The 22,597-nt window shown below is 40.3% G+C and overlaps 1 protein-coding gene across 1 annotated transcript in view; it reads right to left on the bottom strand.

The window, feature by feature from the left end:
* LOC110445367 (uncharacterized protein DDB_G0290685-like) overlaps positions 1 to 3,755 on the bottom strand; it is a 43,569-nt gene extending 39,814 nt beyond the window's left edge. The window contains exon 1 of the mRNA XM_021489940.1: positions 3,684 to 3,755. The gene's annotated coding sequence lies outside the window, so the exon portion shown is untranslated. The remainder of the gene's footprint in view (positions 1 to 3,683) is intronic.
* Positions 3,756 to 22,597: the final 18,842 nt, after the last annotated feature.

The raw sequence follows: 22,597 nt of genomic DNA, 5'->3' as shown, positions 1-22,597 counted from the left end.
CATCATTATCATTTAGTCGTCTAATGGAGCACTCCCCAACATCATTATCATTTAGTCATCTAATGGAGCACTCCCCAACATCATTATCATTTAGTCGTATAATGAAGCACTCCCAAACATCATTATCATTTAGAGGTCTAAAGGAGCACACTCCCCAACACCGTTATCATTTAATCGTCTAATGGAGCACTCCACACCATCATTATCATTTAGTCGTCTAATGGAGCACACTCCCCAACATTATTATCATTTAATCGTCTAATGGAGCACACTCCCAAACATCATTATCATTTAGTCGTCTAATGGAGCACTCCCAAACATCATTATCATTTAGTCGTCTAATGGAGCACTCATAAACATCATTATCATTTAGACGTCTAATGGAGCACTCCACACCATCATTATCATTTAGTAGTCTAATGGAGCACTCCACCCAATCATTATCATTTAGTCGTCTATGGAGCACTCCCGAACATCATTATCATTTAGTCGTCTAATGGAGAACTCCACACCATCATTATCATTTAGTCGTCTAATGGAGCTCTCCACTCCAACATTATCATTTAGTAGTCTAATGGAGCACTCCCAAACATCATTATCATTTAGACGTCTAATGGAGCACTCCACACCATCAATATCATTTAGTCGTCTAATGGAGCACTCCCAAACATCATTATCATTTAGTCGTCTAATGGAGCGCTCCCCAACATCATTATCATTTAGTCGTCTAATGGAGCACTCCACACCATCATTATCATTTAGTAGTCTAATGGAGCACTCCACACAATCATTATCATTTAGTCGTCTAATGGAGCACTCCCCAACATCATTATCATTTAGTCGTCTAATGGAGCACTCCCCAACATCATTATCATTTAGACGTCTAATGGAGCACTCCCCAACATCATTATCATTTAGACGTCTAATGGAGCACTCCGCAACATCATTATCATTTAATCGTCTAATGGAGCACTCCCCACAATCATTATCACTTAGTCATCTAATGGAGGACACTCCCCAACATCATTATCATTTAGTCGTCTAATGGAGCACTCCGCAACACCATTATCATTTAGTCGTCTAATGGAGCACTCCACACCATCATTATCATTTAGTCGTCTAATGGAGCACACTCCCCAACATCATTATCATTTAATCGTCTAATGGAGGACACTCCCTAACATTATTATCATTTTGACATCTAATGGAGCACACTCCCCAACATCACTATCATTTAATCGTCTAATGGAGCACTCCACACCATCACTATCATTTAGTCGTCTAATGGAGCACAATCCCCAACATCATTATCATTTAATCGTCTAATGGAGGAAACTCCCTAACATTATTATCATTTTGACATCTAAAGGAGCACTCCCAAACATCATTATCATTTAGTCGCCTAATGGAGCACACTCCCAAACATCATTATCATTTAGCCGTCTAATGGAGCACTCCCAAGCATCATTATCATTTAGTCGTCTAAAGGAGCACTCCCCAACATCATTATCATTTAGTCGTGTAATGGAGCACTCCCAAACATCATTATCATTTAGACGTCTAAAGGAGCACACTCCCCAACACCATTATCATTTAATCGTCTAATGGAGCACTCCATACCATCATTATCATTTAGTCGTCTAATGAAGCACTCCCCAACATCATTATCATTTAGACGTCTAACGGAGCACTCCCCAACATGTCGTCTAATGGAGCACTCCCCAACATCATTATCATTTAGTCGTATAATGAAGCACTCCAAAACACCATTATCATTTAGACGTCTAAAGGAGCACACTCCCCAACACCATTATCATTTAATCGTCTAATGGAGCACTCCCCACCATCATTATCATTTAGTCGTCTAATGAAGCACACTCCCCACCATCATTATCATTTAATCGTCTAATGGAGGACACTCCCTAACGTTATTATCATTTTGACATCTAATGGAGCACACTCCCCAACATCACTATCATTTAGTCGTCTAATGAAGCACTCCCCAACATCATTATCATTTAGACGTCTAATGGAGCACACTCCCCAACATCACTATCATTTAATCGTCCAACATTATTATCATTTAGTCGTCTAATGGAGCACCCCCCACCATCATTATCATTTAGTCGTCTAATGGAGGACACTCCTCTAATGAAGCACTCCCCAACATCATTATCATTTAGACGTCTAATGGAGCACTCCCCAACATCATTATCATTTAGTCGTCGAACGGAGCACTCCCCAACATGTCGTCTAATGGAGCACTCCCCAACATCATTATTATTTAGTCGTCTAATGGAGCACACTCCCCAACATTATTCTCATTTAGGCGTCTAATGGAGCACTCCACACCATCACTATCATTTAGTCGTCTAATGGAGCACTCTCCCCAACATTATTATCATTTAATCGTCTAATGGAGCACTCCCCACCATCATTATCATTTAGTCGTCTAATGGCGCACTCCACACCATCATTATCATTTAGTCGTATAATGGAGCACTCCCAAACATCATTAGCATTTAGTCGTATAATGAAGCACTCCAAAACACCATTATCATTTAGACGTCTAAAGGAGCACACTCCCCAACATCATTATCATTTAGTCGTCTAACGGAGCACTCCCCAACATGTCGTCTAATGGAGCACTCCTCATAACTGAATACGACACAACTACAATAATCGTGTCACAGTTTTTGTTAACACAGAAATAAAATAATCAGATATGACAATGTCATTAGCACCATCTTTTCTTGATTTAGATGTTTTATATGTAAAATATCTAAAATGAAATAAGCTTATATGTATGTAATGAACGGGTTAACCTACATCAATCCTTCACTTCATACGAGTTATCTCTCTTACATCGATATCCTTATCATATTCAGGTTACAATGTGGCATGCATAGGGTAACGTCCTATCAACAGCTGAGGTCATTTAAGGACATGCCTCCATGTGTGTTGTGCATGCGTGGATGTTTGTATGTGCGCCGGAGTCAGGTATGTTGGGGTAATTGCCTCCTTATGGTAGCGCAGATCTGACGCCAGTTTTATAGCGCTATCTCAATGAAATTGCGCCTGGTCACATTATACTGACAACGGGTGAACCAGTTGTTGCCATTTCCTGAATTGCTGAACGTTACGCAGTGAATGCTCCGCCAGTGTTTAGGATTTTGGTATGTCCCGACAAAGGGACAGATTTTGGTATAATCCCGACAAAGGGACAGATTTTGGTATGTCCCGACAAAGGGACAGATTTTGGTATAATCCCGACAAAGGGACAGATTTTGGTATGTCCCGACAAAGGGACAGAATCCATTGCCTTCCTTACCTTGGCGAACGCTCAACATTAAAGCAAAATGAATAGTGAGGCGTCGCCAACCAAGGCACTAGGAAACAAAACATGAAGAGGACACACATTCCCACGTTAGTCGCCTCTAACGCCCCAGTAGTGGGTTATAACAGGTCTACTGTTAACGATCCCCGACCTGCATACATTATGTAGGTCTCTATATTTTCTACATCTCCTTCATTTATATCAATATGTAGGAATAGATTCTTTGATAAAACATGTATCATTCATAAATAATGGGATAATTTCTGTTATCTGTACTCTATCTTCACCCTACTATCTTTCATTTGTGCCATTGCCAACAAAATTTTATGAATATATAAGAACATACCTGGTCACCATGTTTAGCACTCGTTCATCCCACGACAGTTCCATGTGTTAATATCATAACGAGGAAGTGTCACTATACGGAAATACACACCAAGTTTTATCTCCGGAACAAATGGACAGGAAGTAACGATAATCTCAGAAGCACCCCAACTAATCACAGAGGAATAAATGTTCCTTTTCCTTGTATCAACTCAGCACCAAATATACAAGAACGGCTCCGGGCGGAATATAAAATCATTTTTATTAGACGACATTTGATTTCTGATATAACACATTACAATACATAGATGAAGATGTGTAGCGGAACTGGACTGGGTCGATCGTCGGCGACCAAATAGCTCAATTGGTAGAGCATCCGTCTAGAGTTAGGAAGGTCCCGGGTTCGAACCCCGGTCTGTCCGTGCATTTTTCTTCTTCTGTTACAGATGTACAATATAAAAAAAAGAAATTAGTACAAGCAATGTTTAATGAGGATATCGCTTACCTTGCCTTTTCAAGTACTAACTACTTGTCATATGCCACCTCATTAATACCTCCACATATGTGAGTGTTTGTGTGTGTTTGAGGCGTATTGTCGTTCTTTTATTGTATTAAAACGATGTTTCCAACGACATCTCTTATCCAAAGTGTCACCTCACTGGAATATTGGAGTATAGACACTGTATCACCTACCCCAGACCTTTCCTATAACTCACCCGATTAAATGGAGAAGTGTGGGTAGGGTTGTTATTATTTGTGTCTTTGCAACAGCTAAGGACGTACGAAAACAGGGGCCAATAGAGACACATATTCTATATTGTGTTATACCAATTCTGAGCTAAAATTATACTGACTCATGGTCACATATTATATTAACTCCGAACCAAATATTATGCCTAAGTTGGGTCACATACTATACTTACTCTGAACCAAACATTATACCAACGCTGGGTCACATATTATACCTCCTCTGGACCAAACATTATACCGACGGTGGGCCACATATTATACTAACTCTGGACCAAACATTATACCGACGCTGGGTCACATATTATACTTTCTCTGAACCAAACACTATACCGACGCTGGGTCACATATTATACTAAATCTGGACCTAACATTATACCGACGCTGGGTCACATATTATACTTACTCTAAACCAAAAATTATACCGACACTGGGTCACATATTATACTCACTCTGAACCAAACATTATACCGACACTGGGTCACATATTATATCAACTCTGAACCAAACACTATACCGACGCTGGGTCACATATTATACTTTCTCTGAACCAAACATTATACCGACGCTGGGTCACATATTATACTTACTCCGAACAAAACACTATACCGATGCTGGGTCACATATTATACTTACTCCAAAAAAAAACACTATACCGACGCTGGGGCATTTATTATACTAACTCTGAACCAAACATTTTACCGACGCTGGGTCACATAATATACTTACTCTGAACCAAACATTATACCGACGCTGGGTCACATATTATCCTTACTCTGAACCAAATATTATACCGACGCTTGGTCACATGTTATACTTACTCTGAACATTTTTTTTTACCGACGCTGGGTCACATATTATACTAACTCTGAACCAAACATTATACCGACGCTGGGTCACATATTATACTAACTCTGAACCAAACACTATACACGTACCGACGCTGGGTCATATATTATACTTACTCCAAAAAACCCACTATACCGACGCTGGGTCATTTATTATACTAACTCTGAACCAAACATTTTACCGACGCTGGGTCACATAGTATACTAACTCTGAACCAAACACTAAACACGTACCGACGCTGGGTCACATATTATACTTACTCCAAAAAACCCACTATACCGACGCTGGGTCATTTATTATACTAAATCTGAACCAAACATTTTACCGACGCTGGGTCACATAGTATACTAACTCTGAACCAAACATTATACCGACGCTGGGTCACATATTAACCTTACTCTGAACCAAACATTATACCGACGCTGGGTCACATATTAACCTTACTCTGAACCAAACATTATACCGACGCTGGGTCACATATTATACTAACTCTGAACCAAACACTATACCGACGGGGGGTCACATGCTATACTCACTCTGAACCAAACATTATACCGACACTGGGTCACATATTATACTAACTCTGAACCAAACACTATACCGACGGTGGGTCACATGCTATACTCACTCTGAACCAAACATTATACCGACACTGGGTCACATATTATACCAACTCTGAACCAAACATTATACCGACGCTGGGTCACATATTATCCTTACTCTGAACCAAACATTATACCGACGCTGGGTCACATATTAAATCAACTCTGAACCAAACACTATACCGACGCTGGGTCACATATTATACTTTCTCTGAACCAAATGTGAGGGAAAATGGATGAAAATGGTGAAAATACATGATTTTTAAAGAAAATTCTCAGGGTGGGGGGATTTCCTGAAGCCCAGAAAAACCCTCTGGATCCGCCACTTAATTCATACCGAGTTCGAGCATCACATTATACTGACACGGGTCATACATTTTTCTGGCTTCAGAGCTAATACCTTACCTACCACTCATTAAAAATGACCAAATACAAACATACTGACACTCAGCCAAAAGTTAAAGATGTACCGACTCTAGTCTACACATTATTCCGACACCTATCATATACATGTTCTAGCGTACGACCCTTGCGTACTTAACAAGCTGATTGAAGTTTAAAAGTACATCTAATGTTATGTAAAACCGTGGGCTCAAAATAATCACTCATGTATATCTCTAAATGTGATATAGAGAATGTATAAACAGCACGACTTAAGGACATCGAATTTAGATTTACCTGATAGTTTAATTAATCAAATTAACCGGTACACAAGCTAAACAAAGACTGCCTGTGCTTCCTGACTTCTAGAAAAACACAAACAACGCGAATTATTTAATTAACAATGAACAGAGATAATATACAGTATAAGATTGAAATCAGCCAATTTTTTCAGCATTTACCGATAATCTATTTATAGCTTGGTTCTTTCTGGTTGACGGACACAGAAATGCTTGTGTTTTAGTGAATGACGGCCTCCAGAAGTGAAGATCTCGAACCACACACGTTTCTGTTTGGAAAAAGTGTGTGGAATTTGAATATTTATTATCCAGAGGTTTAGAAAGATTTACAGAACATGACTTGTCATGTAAGATAAATTCTTCCCTTAATTTCGGAGTCGTTTGGAATAACTTTCCGGTAATTGTCACGAATGAGTATGTAGCGAAACAGGACTGGTTCGATCGTCGGCGACCATGACGCTCAATTGTAAAGCGAATATCGAAGCTCAATTTCCGAGTCCGGGTTTCGGAGTTGGGATTGTGTTTTGATTTACAAAGAAAGCGACGCCTGTGTCCTATGCACCATTGTGTCAGTTATCATTCTACAACTTGTTAACGGTTATAATTGCTTGTAAACATGTATGGATTTCAAAACGGTGTCCGTTATTCCCACTAATTTTTCCCACAATTATAAGCATAAACAATGTATACTCAAATAACAAACGTATTCACTAAAGCCAATCAGGAACCGTCGGCACCCGATAAGCTTGTTCGGGAACCTTCGGCAGGGGGGCGAGGTGGCCAAGTGGTCAAGGAGTCTGACATTCTGTTACCACTAGCCCTCCACCACTGGGTCGCGGGTTCGAGACCTACGTGAGCCAGTCACAAGGTATTGATCGCAGGTCTGTGGTTTTTCTCCGGGAACTCCGGTTTTACTCCACCACCAAAACCTGGCACGTCCTGAAATGACCATAGTAACTGTTAATCAACAAACAAACCAAAAGAACCGTCGGCACTTTCCGTAAACGAGAATATTTCCGGTATACGGAAAGTGCCGACGGTTTCCGAGTGCACTCGTACTATTGGAAAACAAGTTCAACGAGAAAACACCTTCCAAAGGTTATTTGGTTTAAACAATATTTTTCTTTGAAATGAGTAGCAAGAGTTTACAACAATTAAAAAAAGGATTTAAAACAGGGTATAAACTTACACAAATCAATCAAGATATTTGATATCAGACACGTACGGTATATACAGGCCCTGCAAAAACAGGGGTATTGGATGACGACTTAATAAGAAGTTTAAAATCATTACAATTTTAAAAAAAGACAAGCAAAATTCTAATTGTTGTACGGTTATCTGAACGATCGCACCCACCGACAAATTAAATCTTCAAATGTTTTTAACTGAAACTCATAACCTGGTTAGCTTAATCACGCACTCTTACGCAAGTATGTTTTGATTAAGCTACGAATGAAGTTAAAAAATCTTTGCACAATTAAGCACTCCCTGTACCAGTAAGCTTATCTATGAATAAGTAAAATTTTGCCATCTCCTGGTAAAACTTTAACTATTTTTTATTATTGATATTTATTGCTAAAAGTTACACATGTCAGAATATTGGTCTTCACAAAATTGTAATATACTATAGTTGACTATAGATAAAAGATCAATAACATAAAAAACATAAAATATTGAATTTCATATTAGCTTACCTTGATACATTGCGTTTATTATAAAACATATTGATATCCATAAGAAAAAATTGCTTATTTTAGAATATTTATATAATATAGTTAAAACAACATGCACTTAGATTCAAAAGAAGCATTTTTTTAAATTATTAAGAAAAGCTATGAGTCGAGGATAAGACATTGATGGAAAATGTTTATTTTTTTTCAGGAAAAGTTGAAGCTGACTGAGCTATTATGTAGGTAATGAACAGGTCGACTTTCTCACAACATTACAGGCTGTAACCGACACGTTACACTATAATCGACATGGTAGGTTGGCCTCGTTCACAGGTCGATTTCATTGTAAAATACATTTTACTCTGACAAAGAAAATTAGGGAGAATATCGGACCAAATTTCTTCAGATCGTCACATAAATTATAAGACGTCAGGTTTATTCAGTGATATTCTAGTCCGTTGTATACCTGTAATAATACCATTACCTCGACCCTACCCGTCGTCAATGGATATTATTCCATATTGTCATTGTTGACATTTTACACGGGTTTAAAAAAGAAACCTGAAATTCACCATGACTTGGAGAACAGGGGAATTATAATGTGTAATAACACGAAACGGAACAGAGGAAGGAATACACATGCACGGAGTATTTTTCTGTACAGTTTTTTGTGAATACTGCAAAGTATTTATATTGTGAAAGGCTGTAGAAAAAAACTCAATATAATATTAATAGACAAAAACAAACAATTACATGTACCTATATTCGTTCATTCGTTCTCTGTTTCTTTTGTATCCGTTCAGTAATAAGCACCCATGAATTGGGAGCAATCTGCAGATTATGACAGAACTAACATTTCCTCTCATCTCTCTAGATGCCACTTCCATATAACCATACCAAACGCCTAAACATATTGTAGTATATTTAGGTTTTTGTTAATAAATCATTTGAATTTTAAAATCCGAAATAATCTGCACTTCACATTAAAAGGCGGAAAAAAACCTGAATTCTTCAAACAAAGGCCTAGGAATCTGCACGTTTTCCCACAAAAGACAGGAAAACATGCATTAATAACACAAAAGACTAAAAAAAACTGTGCCTTTCACAAAAACAACGAAAAGCCTGTGCTTCCCTCAATAAAGACGAGGAACATACACTCCCCGAACAAAGGACGAAAAAACCTGCAATTCTCACACAAAAGAAAGGAAAACTGTGCCTTTCACACAAATAACGAAAAGCCTGTGCTTCCCTCAATAAAGACGAGGAACATACACCCCCCAAACAAAGGACAAAAAAAATGCAATTCTCACACAAAACACATTGGAATATAAACCTATCGCACCAAAGACGGGGACCTCTGCTTCTCATACTAAAGTCCGGAACCTTTATTTCTCAAAAAAGCGGAGGAAACCCCTGTGCTTTTCACATGAAAGGGCGGCAAATATATTCCTCATACATGAAAATTGCGGAATATATATTTCTCACAAAATAAAATGACAAGGGAACCTGTATTTCTGAACCTCTACTTTTGAATTTAACACAAATTACACGAAACCTGCACTTTTTGCACAAGAGTCTGCAGGGATACCCGTAGTCCGAATTTTTCTGACGTTTTATCGACTTATTTCATATCGGTCCGTCGTCGATTAACGACGACGACGACAGACCGATATGAAAAATGTTGATAAAACGTCAGAATAATTCGGACTAGGAAACCTGCAATTCCTACACAACAGAATGGGAAATATTCATAACTATCTCATCCGCGGACTCGTCACATTTTTGGTGCCAAATGTTGCTCAACTTCCTATCACCATTAAACTGTTTTGAATTCAATGTACCGTCTTGAAAATTTTCATAAATCTTATCTTTTTTGTTTGTTTCCTTAATCGTATGTAAAGCTGATAAAACTATCGGATACCCTAACAGCGCCAACAAATACAACGTTCACCTAACTACGCACTGGACATTCCTGTCGGATTAACTCACGACTCCATTGTCGGACAATTTCTTAACACTTAGGACAGTATTGTGTGTCCGTCATAACCTCTTACTGACTTCATTCTATTACATAACAGGATAAACTTAATGACGGAGGCTTGTGGAGTATAAACCTCAGACAAAACAACAGAAGTAAATAGTGTATTGTGACGTACGTGTTTCCATGCACACATGTTTTAGGGGTTTAGATAGATCGATTTTCCGTAAAAAAACCCACCCATATCCGATCTTTGAAGGGAGGGAGCGGGGGGTCATTTTTACCGACAGTCTATTTATTTGAACCCCTAAAACATGTGAAATTACTATGAACACCTTAGTTTAGGTCCAAATATAGCTGTAACAAATTCTCAGGTTTCCGTGCGTTTTGGCTGACAAAATGTTACCATGATAAACAGTGAAGGCAAATGTGTCGGTAGAGAAACATCCTGAATGTATATGTGTGGAGTATCAGAGCACAGATTATCAGTGTCGCACTAGAAAGGTGCCACTTAGTCTAGACGTCTACTTATTAGAGAGGTACACCTCTGCCTGGTGTGGACAGATAGAGGTGGAGATCCTGATTTCATTTTGTCGATTTCTGATCGTAACTAACATTGTTTTATACTTGTGTACGGAACGATTTGTATTTATATTTTATGTAACCCGTGTCATTTTATTTTCCAATTGGCTTCCTTAGATGTCGAATCCGGGACTACAGATTACTTGTCCAACGTGCTAAGTCAATAAGAGTTAAGGATCCCTGTACGACTGTCATAAATTGCAACTATGCAATGGGAAATATGTTTTATTATCATTATTCTGTCGCTCTAACCAGCGGAGACATCTTATCGACGGTAGTATTCGATCCCAGTCCCGTACAGGTATATCTAAAATAAAAATACCCGGATTTTTATAGTATTTACGAAAAAAAATGAAGTAATTGTCAAATGTTTAGGCAAATAGATGTTTTTCCTCTGTGACCTTTGGGTACGAATCAACAAGATTATTTCATTCTAAACTTTTTATTCGTGAATGAAAATATAATATATATTTGAATACATATAACTTTTGTCCAGTCACGTATTTACTTACACTTGATTAATTTGAATACATGTAACATTTGTCCAGTCACGTATTTACATGCACTGGGTGGTCAATTTGAACACATGTAACATTTGACGCGGCACGTGAGAATAAGCGTTGAATCTGTATCCGGTTCTACAAGACAACGTCCGGTATGTTGTAAGCGATGTCAAAATACGGTGAGAAAAGTCCGCATTCTGACAGTAGTTCAGTAAAATAATCCAAAGTACCCTCGCACTGACCGACAAATTCTAATTGAAAGCAATTTAAATCATTTCAAACACAATTTTCTCGTCAAACTTCAAACGTTTAAATGACTCTAGTCGTTAATCTAAATCTGTAAACGGAGTGGGCGAGGGAGGGAACTTAGTGCGGATTAGGGAATGCTTCTATGATCACCTCACTAACACCTTACTGTATCTATTTACAGAATGTATATAGTCAATACATATATCACATTACACCCCCGGGGACTACACCCAGGACACTAACAAGATTTAAGTCCTTTGTTTACAAACGATAGTACGAACAAGTGGCTTTGCTCCACTCCCCAATAGTTCGTAATTGTAATATACATAGGCTACTAGGGCAGCAACCATACCGTCACAAGTGGTTTATTTTAGGTGTTGATTAACCCGACGCTTATATCGACATATGATATATAGCTCTGAAGCTTATGACCACTCCTTTTAGGTAGTACCTTTGGTACTAACGTCCCGGTGGTCAATTTTCTTGATTTTTTGAAAATTTTGATTCAGAGTTTGGGTATTTTTTTTAAGAAGAAAACAAAAATAAAAATGTGGGAGAGAGGAGGGGGTTATAGTAATCTTTAACTTTTGTCTTATTTGTTCAAATAGAATAAGCTACATGTATTTCATTTAGTAGACAATAAATCAATACTTCAAAAAACTTATTGCATATTGATGACACGTATTATTGTCAAGGTCACACCAAGGTCAAATACTTTTCCAGTTGGGGGTCATCCACGTAGCTAAATTGTTTATTTTAGTTTCATGTCTTGACCACAGGGGCCTGATACTTTGTTACAGACATATTAGGACCTACTATGAACACCTTAGTTATGTCCTATTATAGCTGTGCATGCCAAGTTTTCATGTCCCTGTTGGCTTCATTTACAACACGGAGTACGTAGCTACAACCAAGTACGTTATACCATACACTATCGTACAGTATGTACCTAAACAATAATACAAACATCCATGTAGGGTTTCCGTGGGTATTTCAGCGTTATTCTAAAGGGAAATCCCGTGGATACGCTACAGTTTATATGGAAATCCCGTGGTATATGGAAATCTCGTGGACACGCTATAGTGTATATGGAAATCCCGTGGACACGCTACAGTTTATATGGAAATCCCGTGGTATATGGAAATCCCGTGGACACGCTATAGTGTATATGGAAATCCCGTGGACACGCTTCAGTTAATATGGAAATCCCGTGGTATATGGAAATCCCGTGGACACGCTACAGTGTATATGGAAATCCCGTGGTATATGGAAATCCCGTGGACACGCTACAGTTTATATGGAAATCCCGTGGACACGCTACAGTGTATATGGAAATCCCGTGGTATATGGAAATCCCGTGGACACGCTACAGTGTATATGGAAATCCGTGGACACGCTACAGTGTATATGGAAATCCCGTGGACACGCTACATTTTATATGGAAATCCCGTGGAGACGCTACAGTGTATATGGAAATCCCGTGGACACGCTACAGTTTATATGGAAAACCCGTGGACACGCTACAGTTTACATGGAAATCTTTGAGTGTTGACCAAATGTTTATTTTTAAGAAAAACAAAACACTGATACTGATTTGATTGTTTTGATCGCCCGGCACGAGACGGTAGTCTGTCCTAAAAGAATTGGACCAAATTATGACTATATAAACTGATTAGCATGCAGTGATCACCGAGCGAGGGTCCGGTAAGCTGGAGACTTACCCCCTCAAGACGACAGAACACGGGCTTCGCCCGTGAAAAGGAGTCTATAAACACATCAACCAACCAACCAGTGCACGTGGCGATCGTCCTATACACGTATAGCAGATTATACCCGAGGTTCGCCAGCCCACTCCCGCGTGAACAGTCGCGGTCTGGTTACCGCCTCGTGACACACTCCCACCGTCCAGGACTAGTGGCCCAATTCCAATAAATTAATCTTATTAAACTAGATATTCCTCGTGGCCGCCACATGTCAGCAGATTCTGGAATATATTCAGTCATTAGTTTATACAACTATATTTTGACTTCATTTTCTTATTCTTTTTAATTTTCACAATAACGACTTGATATTTTACTCCTCGTTTGAGAGTTTATAATTCGAATCATGTAACGATTTATTTCGAAAACTAAGTCGTCTATTGTTTACTTTTAATGATCTGTTAAATTCTATTACACGAGCTGTCCGCACTAATTAAGAGTTGTGTCCTTGGCGCCATACAATTTCCTACAGTTGTCACGTAGACATGTATAACTTAGTATCGTGAACACCCGGTAACCACTACAATCCTGGCTTACCTGGTATCAAGTGGGTTAGAATAATAAACAAAACTAGCACTGTGTATTCTTGTTTAATCAAATAATATTTTTTTAAATCCTCGGATACAAAATAAGCACAGTCAAACAAATTAAACGAAACTCGGATATTTTTTGAGAAGGTAGGGAGTTATATCTAGTTTTCCTTTATTTGCTCTATTAAATCTGGGTTAAAAGGAATCTGCCCAAGTAGATATTATGATTAACGGCAACAAAACTGCAGTATTCTTAAACGCCTTGTTCTGATAGGGGGCGAACCACTGTGTTTCAAAACATAGATTTTGCGAATCTGCCAAAGTAATATAACGGCTGATTTTTCAAGCCTCGGCGTTCCATAAAAGAAATACAAAAATACGGATTTTCAAGTACCAGCGTCATATAGCAGAAAACAAAGATATGCAACTTCCAATCGCGATAGTGGATAGGACGTGTGAGACTCGACGTCCTATAGTGCTATAGTAAATGTTAGATAGGACGGTGAGACTCGACGTCCTATAGTGCTATAGTAGATGTTAGATTGGATGTGAGAGACTCGACGTCCTATAGTGCTATAGTAAATGTTAGAGAGGATGCGTGAGACTCGACGTCCTATAGTGCTATAGTAAATGTTAGATTGGATGTGAGAGACTCGACGTCCTATAGTGCTATAGTAAATGTTAGATAGGATGTGTGGGCTCGACGTCCTATAATGCTAAAGTAAATGTTAGATTGGATGTGTGAGACTCGAAGTCCTATAGTGCTATAGTAAATGTTAGATAGGATGTTTGAGACTCGACGTCCTATAGTGCCATAGTAAAAGTTAGATAGGATGTGTGAGACTCGACGTCCTATAGTGCTATAGTAAATGTTAGATAGGATGTGTGAGACTCGACGTACTTTAGTGCTATAGTAAATGTTAGATAGGATGTGTGAGACTCGAAGTCCTACATTGTCCTATAGGGCTATAGTAAATGTTAGATAGGATGTTTGAGACTCGACGTCCTATAGTGCCATAGTAAATGTTAGATAGGATGTGTAAGACTCGACGTCCTATAGTGCTATATTAAATGTTAGATAGGATGTGTAAGACTCGACGTCCTATAGTGCTATAGTAATTGTTAGATAGGATGTGTGAGACTCAAAGTCCTATAGTGCTATAGTAAATGTTAGATTGGATGTGAGAGACTCGACGTCCTATAGTGCTATAGTAATTGTTAGATAGGATGTGTGAGACTCGACGTACTTTAGTGCTATAGTAAATGTTAGATAGGATGTTTGGGACTCGACGTCCTATAGTGCTATAGTAAATGTTTGATAGAATGTGTGAGACTCAAAGTCTTATAGTGCTATAGTAAATGGTAGATTGGATGTGTGAGACTCGACGTCCTATAGTGCTATAGCAAATGTTAGATAGGATGTGTGAGACTCGAAGTCCTATGGTGCTATAGTAAATGTTAGATAGGATGTGTGGGACTCGAAGACCTACATTGTCCTATAGGGCTATAGTGCCATAGTAAATGTTAGATAGGATTTGTGAGCCTCGACGTCCTATAGTGCTATATTAAATGTTAGATAGGATGTGTAAGACTCGACGTCCTATAGTGCTATAGTAATTGTTAGATAGGATGTGTGAGACTCGACGTACTTTAGTGCTATAGTAAATGTTAGATAGGATGCGTGAGACTCGACGTCCTATAGTGCTATAGTAATTGTTAGATAGGATGTGTGAGACTCAAAGTCCTATAGTGCTATAGTAAATGTTAGATATAGGATGTGTGAGACTCGACGTCCTATAGTGCTATAGTAAAGGTTAGATAGGACGGTGAGACTCGACGTCCTATAGTGCTATAGTAATTGTTAGATAGGATGTGTGAGACTCGACGTCCTTTAGTGCTATAGTAAATGTTAGATAGGATGCGTGAGACTCGACGTCCTATAGTGCTATAGCAAATGTTAGATAGGATGTGTGATACTCGAAGTCCTATGGTGCTATAGTAAATGTTAGATAGGATGTGAGAGACTCGACGTCCTATAGTGCTATAGTAAATGTTAGATTGGATGTGAGAGACTCGACGTCCTATAGTGCTATAGTAAATGTTAGATTGGATGTGAGAGACTCGACGTCCTATAGTGCTATAGTAAATGTTAGATAGGCTGTTTGAGACTCGACGTCCTATAGTGCCATAGTAAATGTTAGATAGGATGTTTGAGACTCGACGTCCTATAGTGCCATAGTAAATGTTAGATAGGATGTTTGAGACTCGACGTCCTATAGTGCTATAGTAAAGGTTAGATAGGACGGTGAGACTCGACGTCCTATAGTGCTATAGCAAATGTTAGATAGGATGTGTGAGAATCGACGTCCTATAGTGCTATAGTAAATGTTAGATTGGATGTGTGAGACTCGACGTCCTATAGTGCCATAGTAAATGTTAGATAGGATTTGTGAGCCTCGACGTCCTATAGTGCTATATTAAATGTTAGATAGGATGTGTGAGACTCGAAGTCCTATGGTGCTATAGTAAATGTTAGATAGGATGTGTGGGACTCGAAGACCTACATTGTCCTATAGGGCTATAGTGAATGTTAGATAGGACGTGTGAGACTCGACGTCCTATAGTGCTATATAGCAAATGTTAGATAGGATGTGTGAGAATCGACGTCCTATAGTGCTATAGTAAATGTTAGATAGGACGTGTGAGACTAGAAGTCCTAAAGTGCTATAGTAAATGTTAGATAGGACAGTGAGACTCGACGTCCTATAGTGCTATATAGTAAATGTTATATAGGATGTGTGAGAATCGACGTCCTATAGTGCTATAGTAAATGTTTGATAGAATGTGTGAGACTCAAAGTCTTATAGTGCTATAGTAAATGTTAGATTGGATGTGTGAGACTCGACGTCCTATAGTGCGAGAGTAAATGTTAGATAGGATGTGTGAGACTAGACGTCCTATAGTGCTATAGTAATTGTTAGATAGGATGTGTGAGACTCGACTTCCTATAGTGCTATAGTAATTGTTAGATAGGATGTGTGAGACTCGACGTCCTTTAGTGCTATAGTAATTGTTAGATAGGATGTGTGAGACTCGACTTCCTATAGTGCTATAGTAATTGTTAGATAGGATGTGTGAGACTCGACTTCCTATAGTGCTATAGTAATTGTTAGATAGGATGTGTGAGACTCGACGTCCTACATTGTCCTATAGTGATAGTGCTATAGTAAATGTTAGATAGGATGCGTGAGACTCGACGTCCTATAGTGCTATATAGTAAATGTTATATAGGATGTGTGAGAATCGACGTCCTATAGTGCTATAGTAAATGTTAGATTGGATGTGTGAGAATCGACGTCCTATAGTGCTATAGTAAATGTTAGATTGGATGTGAGAGACTCGACGTCCTATAGTGCTATAGCAAATGTTAGATAGGATGTGTGAGAATCGACGTCCTATAGTGCTATAGTAAATGTTAGATTGGATGTGAGAGACTCGACGTCCTATAGTGCTATAGCAAATGTTAGATAGGATGTGTGAGACTCAACGTCCTATAGTGCTATAGTAAATGTTAGATTGGATGTGAGAGACTCGACGTCCTATAGTGCTATAGTAATTGTTAGATAGGATGTGTGAGACTCGACGTCCTTTAGTGCTATAGTAAATGTTTGATAGAATGTGTGAGACTCAAAGTCTTATAGTGCTATAGTAAATGTTAGATTGGATGTGAGAGACTCGACGTCCTATAGTGCTATAGTAAATGTTAGATAGGATGTGTGAGACTCGACGTCCTACATTGTCCTATAGTGCTATAGTAAATGTTAAGTGCTTGTAGGTATATAAACTTCAACAGGAAGGCCTTTCCTGTATTCGTTCGTGATAGCAAGTTTCTTCACAAGTTTTAACAAGTTTTTTTTTATTTCACTCAGCCACACTTTAGTGTGGTACATGTACAAGAGATCACATTTGTATAAACACAACACCTTATTCTGTACAACTTATGACATACATTTGACAGTTAGCAGGATTTAAAGCATAATTAATATTTTCAATGTTGTTTCTAGAAATCTACAAACTTTTTCAAGGAAAACAGTGTTGCATATTTGAAACATTCCTTTCATTTTCACGGTCGTCGGATAATTATAGTAATACTTAGGGATATATTTTTGCCTCAGTTCCGTAATCTGACTGTTATTACAAATTAATAAATAATGGAATTCGTCGATGTTACAGAGAGGACATATTCTATTTTCCCTTCGGACACCTGACCATCTTCCTGTTTCGATAGGGAATTTAGACATTACTTCCCTAATTTTCTCCAAGCCGTTACAAATATCCTTCTAAGCCAAAATCATTCTTAAAGGTAGAATAGGTATTCCCTCTGGACGATGTTGTGACGTCTTAATTTCATTTTTGAATAACTTGATCCTGTAACTTCAGTTCAGTTCTTTATTACCTTGAACCTTACGGCTCATCAGTTCAAAATAAACATATATACAAGGATAAACAATACAATCACTCACACCCCCACAAATACACCCACACACACAAATACACACTCACATACCCATTTGTATAGTGTAGAGAGACATCCCTCTTTATATAGGTACATAGTCTTTTCTTTTCTTATTACTCAGTTTAATATATTTGGCTAAATTTGTTAACTGTTTTTTGTTCCCTGTTTTCATAAGTTGGATAAATGTATACATGCTAGGTCTTTCATAGTAATATTTCTTAATAAAACGCTTTCTTAAATCTAAAAAACATTCACATTTTAATATAAAATGAAATTCATCTTCGATATCCCCACTGTTACAGTATGCACATGTTCTTTCAATCCTATCTACATTGTTATACCTACCAATTTCAATATTTAATTTGTGAGATGACAGTCTAATTTTTGTAATTTCTTTCAGATTTGTATTTCCTATGGGTTTTGTTAAATATGGTTGTAAACAGAAATTTTCGCCAATAAACTTGTACAGTGAACACTTAGAAGATGNGTTGAAGACAATTCGCTAAAATACTTAAAAAAATCTTGTTCACTAAGATCCCCCTTATCGTTATTTTTTCTTTTCTTGAATCTACTATAGAAAGCCTTAGGGTTACTTTTTCGCAAGTAATCCATCATATTACCTTGTTGATCTATATATTCACGCTTTAGTCTAGTTTCCAGTTTTTTATAGTTACGCTTTTTAGATATAAAAATGTTCTTATTTTCCTCTGACTTAAGTGAATTAAAAGTAAATAATCTTAGATTTAAGTATATTTTTCAGTAGCGGCTTGCTAACAGTACATGTTTCTTGTATCCATATATAGTTCATTGCGAGTTACCTAGTATTTCTTTATATTTAAACTTAATGACGTTATTTTCGCGTAACTTGTACATGAATTTGTAATTTTTTGCTCGAGAGCTTATCATGATAAGTAACAAGATTATGCTAAAACATTATCATTTTACAATTAATTTCAATCTGGATAGGATATCTTCCTGTTTCTCCGTACACCATGTAATTAGCAGTGCTCCTTCTAAGATTTAGCAGTCTCTTACAATACTGTAAATGAATCTTTTCAATTGAAGAGTTATTTTCAAATTCCCCAAACATCTGCACCATATATTAGAATTGGCAACACTATTGAGTCAAACAGCTGTGCTCTACTTTTTCGTTTAGAAAATATCATAATTTTGGTTTTCTTAGTATTAACTGAGAGCTTCCAGTTTGAACAATATAACTCAAAAACATCAAGCGCAGACTGTAGCCCTTCTGGCGTTTCTGACATAAGAACGGTATCGTCTGCATATAATAAAATAAATAACTTCAGATATGTTCTAATGGTATCGGCACTTAGTGTATCTACTGTATATAACCAATTCACGTTGTTTTCCTGAAAAAAATCTTCGAAATCACTGAAGTACAAAGCAAACAAAAATGGTGACAAATGTTCACACTGTTTTAAACCTACATTGCAGTTGAACATAACAGACAATTCAGAGCCATTTTTCACACAGGATTTCGTATTTGAGCACGGATACTCAAATTAACTTCCCGACTCGATACCCGACTATTGTCCCGGTTCCCTGTTGTGATTGTCTGTCGACCTGTCCCCGCGGTACAACTGTTGTCACGGACCCCTGTTGTGATTGTCTGTCGTCCTGTACCCGCGGTACGTGTGTTGTCCCGGTCCCCTGTGGTGATTGTCTGTCAACCTGTTCCCGCGGTTCGACTCTTGGCCCTGTCCCCTAATGGGATTGTCTGTCGACCTGTCCCACTATTGTCCCGGTCCCCTGTTCTGATTGTCTGTCGACCTGGCCCCGCGGTACAACTGTTGTCCCGGGCCCCTGCTGTGATTGGCTGACGACCTGTACCCGCGGAACGTCTGTTGTCCCGGGCCCCTGTTGTGATTGTCTGTCAGCCTGTACCCGCGGTTCGTCTGTTGTCCCGGTCCCCTGTTCTGATTGTCTGTCGACTTGTACCCGCGGTACAACTGTCGTCACGGTCCCCTGTTGTGATTGTCTGACGACATGTGCCCGCGGTACGACTGTTGTCTCGGTCCCCTAATGTGATTGTTTGTCGACCTGTAGCCGCGGTACGACAGTTGGCCCGGTCCCCTTCTGTGATTGTCTGACGACATGTGCCCGCGGTACGACTGTTGTCTCGGTCCCCTAATGGGATTGTCTGTCGACCTGCACCCGCGGTACGTCTATTGTCCCGGTCCCCTACTGTGATTTTCTGACGACCTGTACACACTGTTGTCACGGTCCCCTGTTTTGATTGTCTGTCGACCTGCACCCGCGGTACGTCTATTGTCCCGGTCCCCTGTTCTGATTGTCTGTCGACCTGCACCCGCGGTACGTCTATTGTCCCGGTGTTGTCCCGGTCCCCTCCTGTGATTGTCTGTGTCCCGGTTCCCTGTTGTGATTGTCTGTCAGCCTGTACCCGCGGTTCGTCTGTTGTCCCGGTCCCCTACTGTGGGTCCCCTGTTGTGATTGTCTGGCGACCGGTACCCGCGGTACGACTTTTGTCCCGGTCCCCTGTGGTGATTGTCTGTCAACCTGTACCCGCTGTTCGACTGTTGTCCCTGTCCCCTAATGGGATTGTCTGTCGACCTGCACCCGCGGTACGACAGTTGTCCCGGTCCCCTCCTGTGATTGTCTGTGTCCCGGTTCCCTGTTGTGATTGTCTGTCGACATGTACCCGCGGTACGACAGTTGGCCCGGTCCCCTTCTGTGATTGTCTGACGACATGTACCCGCGGTACGACTTTTGTCCCGGTCCCCTGTGGTGATTGTCTGTCAACCTGTTCCCGCGGTTCGACTCTTGTCCCTGTCCTGTTGTCCCGGTCCCCTCCTGTGATTGTCTGTGTCCCGGTTCCCTGTTGTGATTGTCTGACGACCGGTTCCCGCGGTACGACAATTGTCCCTGTCCCCTAATGTGAGTGTCTGTCGACCTGTCCCCGCGGTATAACTGTTGTCCCGGTCCCCTGTGGTGATTGTCTGTCAACCTGTAACCGCGGTTCGACTCTTGTCCCTGTCCTGTTGTCCCGGTCCCCTAATGTGATTGTTTTTCGACCTGTACCCGCGGGATGACTGTTGTCCCGGTCCTCTACTGTGATTGTCTGACGACATGTGCCCGCGGTACGACTGTTGTCCCGGTCCCCTCCTGTGATTGTCTGACGACATGTGCCCGCGGTACGACTGTTGTCCCGGTCCCCTGCTGTGATTGTCTGACGACCTGTACACACTGTTGTCACGGTCCCCTGGTGTGATTGTCTGTCGACATGTACCCGCGGTACGACTGTTGTCTCGGTCCCCTGTTGTGATTGGCTGTCGACCTGTACCCGCCGTACGGCAGTTGTCCCGGTCCCCTGTGGTGATTGTCTGTCAACCTGTACCGGCGGTTCGACTCTTGTCCCTGTCCTGTTGTCCCGGTCCCCTACCCTGATTGTCTGACGACCTGTACACGCTGTTGTCACGGTCCCCTGGTGTGATTGTCTGTCGACCGGTACCCGCGGTACGACTTTTGTCCCGGTCCCCTGTGGTGATTGTCTGTCAACCTGTAACCGCGGTTCGACTCTTGGCCCTGTCCCCTAATGGGATTGTCTGTCGACCTGGCCCCGCGGTACAACTGTTGTCCCGGTCCCCTCCTGTGATTGTCTGTGTCCCGGTTCCCTGTTGTGATTGTCTGTCGACATGTACCCGCGGTACGACTGATGTCCCGGTCCCCTGTTGTTATTGTCTGTCGCCCTGTACCCGCGGTACGTCTGTTGTGTCGGTCCCCTAATGTGATTGTCTGTCGCCCTGTACCCGCGGTACGACTGATGTCCCGGTCCCCTGTTGTGATTGGCTGTCGACCTGTACCCGCAGTACAACTGTTGTCACGGTCCCCTGGTGTGATTGTCTGTCGACCGGTACCCGCGGTACGACTTTTGTCCCGGTCCCCTGTGGTGATTGTCTGTCAACCTGTACCCGCTGTTCGACTGTTGTCCCTGTCCCCTAGTGTGATTGTCTGTCGACCTGGCCCCGCGGTACAACTGTTGGCCCGGTCCCCTGTTGTGATTGTCTGTCAGCCTGTACCCGCGGTTCGGCAGTTGTCCCGGTCCCCTGTTGTGATTGTCTGTCAACCTGTACCCGCGGTTCGACTCTTGTCCCTGTCCCCTAATGTGATTGTCTGTCGACCTGTACCCGCGGTACGTCTGTTGTCCCGGTCCCCTACTGTGATTGTCTGTCGACCTGTACCCGCGGTACGTCTATTGTCCCGGTCCCCTACTGTGATTGTCTGACGACCT

This window comes from Mizuhopecten yessoensis, unplaced genomic scaffold, assembly GCF_002113885.1.
Source record: "Mizuhopecten yessoensis strain PY_sf001 unplaced genomic scaffold, ASM211388v2 scaffold2249, whole genome shotgun sequence".
Taxonomy (NCBI): domain Eukaryota; kingdom Metazoa; phylum Mollusca; class Bivalvia; order Pectinida; family Pectinidae; genus Mizuhopecten; species Mizuhopecten yessoensis.
The sequence above is the reverse complement of the archived record's forward strand: the minus strand, read 5'-3'. Positions and strand labels throughout refer to the sequence as shown.